At 43.2% G+C, this 2,623-nt stretch overlaps 1 pseudogene; it reads left to right on the forward strand.

Moving 5' to 3' along the window:
• Window positions 1-1,507: 1,507 nt before the first annotated feature.
• LOC102993932 (non-homologous end-joining factor 1-like) lies at window positions 1,508-2,415 on the forward strand (annotated as a pseudogene).
• Window positions 2,416-2,623: the final 208 nt, after the last annotated feature.

The following is a 2,623-nucleotide window of genomic DNA, read 5'->3' on the forward strand; positions in this document are numbered from 1 at the left end:
CCTAAAACAGCAGAATACACATCCTTCTCAATCGCACGTGGAACATTCTCCAGGATAGATCATATGTTAGGCCAAAAACTACACTTAATAAATTTAAGGAGATTAAAATCATATCAAGTATGTTTTTCAGCCACAGTGGTATGAATAAAATTAGAAATAAATTACAAGAAGAAAACTGGAAAATGCACAAATATGAGGAGATTAAACAATATGATACCAAACAACCAATAGGTTAAAGAAGAAGTTTTAAAAGACAAATCTAAAAATATCTTGAGACAAATGAAAATGGAAATACAACATGTCAAAACTTATTAGATGTAGCAAAAGCAGTTCTAAGTGGGGAGTTTATAGCAATAAATCCTTACATTAAGAAACAAAAGGTCAGTGATATCACCATCATGACAACATAAAGTCATTTCTTTTTCTCTCCCATTTGATTCAGTTATTTGGCTATCCATAAGGAAGCAGAGGTGCCTTTGCACAGCACACAAAGATTCCCAATGGATCTTTCCACCTGTGCCTCTTTCAGCTGACTTGGACCTTGGAGGAAGCTGCAGAGCCCAGGGACATGGCAACAGAGGTAGCTGTGGGACAGCTGTGACCTTGCTGGTAGAGAAGTTGGAGGCTGAAAGATGTGAGTGGGGTTCTGTCAGTCTATAGGTGATGCAGTTGGAGGGAACTGTTGCTCACTTTGAGGGGAGACTGCAGTGACTGTGCAGGGTGAAAGGAAAGGGAAGAAGCAGACAAAAATAAATGAAGGAACACATTTCCTCCTGTCTTCCCTGGGACTATAGCAAGTGGTTCACCCACTGGATATTGGGACTCAAACACTCAAGGATTTCTCTACCAGGCCAAGGACACCCCCAAAGCCCCAGCTGCTAAGCACACACATCCCCCCACTCTTCCACCTGTCTTTTGTAAACTCCAGCTTTTTAAAAAATAATATTGCTCTCAAATTTAATAGCAAATCAGCTCCTCTAAGAGAAATAAAAAATCTATGCAACACTTTCACATTCTGGAAAACAACAGAAAGCCTTCTAATTACCAATCTGCTGAGCTGTTAGAAACAAAGTAAACAAAACCTACTGAAATAAGGAAGATGTTTGCTAGTTCAAATGCTACAGAACCCTAGGACAAATGGTAAAAGCAAAGCTATACAGACAAAATCACACAAATGCTACAGCAGAGACACATTTCCATGAACAGTATGAAAAATCATGGTAAAATGATATCACAAAAAGAAAACAATTCTCCAGCAACCAAACTCAAAGGCATGGAATATTGCAAACAAACTGATAAAGAGTTCAAAGTAGCTCTTATAAAGAAATTCAAGGAGCTACAAGAAAACTCAGAAAGGCAATACAGTGAACTCAGGAATAAAACTAATAGATAGAGAAATATTTTATCAAAGAAATTAAAATTCTAAGAAAGAACCATTTTGCCTTTCGGTTTGCATGGGCGGGCTAGCTTGCCGCGGAGAGAGTGAGAGCTCTCTAGGCCACTAAAAATGGAGGAACTGGAGCAAGGCCTGCTGATGCAGCTGTGGGCATGGCTACAGCTTGCTGAGAACTCCCTCTTGGCCAAGGCTTATATCACAAAGCAGGGCTATGCCTTGCTGGTTTCAGATCTTCAACAGGTGTGGCATGAACAGGTGGACGCTAGCGTGATCAGCCAGCAAGCCAAGGAGCTGAACAAGTGCCTGATTGCTCCTCCTGCAGCTTTTCTTTGTCATTAGGATGATCTGCTTCACCCATTGTTGAAGGACACTGCTTGCCCTGGCAAAGCTACATTCTCCTGTGATCGTGTGGCAGAGGCGCTGATACTCCAGGTGCAGAGTGAGCTCTCTGGTCTCACATTCTATGGAATTTCCACTGCATCCTAGCTAGCCCTTCACTGGTCTCCCAACATTTGATTCGTCCTCTGATGGGCATAAGTCTGGCAATGCAGTGCCAGTTGAGGGACCTAGCAACATTGCTTCATATGTAAGATCTAGAGATCCAGGACTACCAGGAGAGTGAGGTTATGCTGAGCCAAGGTCAGTTGAAGACAGAGCCATTTGAAGATAATTCTTTCTTGGAACAATCTATGGTAGAGAAACTACCAGAAGCATGCAGTGTTGGTGATGGAAAACCCTTTGTCACAAATCTACAGAGTCTGTATATGGCAGTCACCAGACAAAAGATCTAAGTGGGACAGAAGCTTCAAGGCACTGGAGATCCCCAGACCTCAAGCAGTGCCCCCTCACAAGGAACTGATAGCCAACTTCTGAATCAGCCAGAAGAGCTGGTCTTCTCAGCACCATCCCTTCCAGTGCCTGAAAAAGAGCCCACAGTTAATTCAGGCCCTATGCAGAGACCTCAGCTGTTGAAGGTCAAGAGGAAGAAGCTAAGTGGGCTCTTCAGTTAACCTGTCACTGTCTCAACTGCTGAGGATGGACTCAGAGAGTAGTTTCCTAGTGTCACCTTGAAAGGAGGTCCTGTGACAGCAACATCTCTGACACAGAGTTACACAGTCAGGGACTCCACTGTAAGGGGGCAAGATAACTGAAGTTCATGTTGACAGGCATGGATGCTATTAACTGAGGGAATCCTGGCTCCAATCCATCGGGCACTGGCCTTCCCTG

Source organism: Physeter macrocephalus, chromosome 21, assembly GCF_002837175.3.
Source record: "Physeter macrocephalus isolate SW-GA chromosome 21, ASM283717v5, whole genome shotgun sequence".
NCBI lineage: Eukaryota > Metazoa > Chordata > Mammalia > Artiodactyla > Physeteridae > Physeter > Physeter macrocephalus.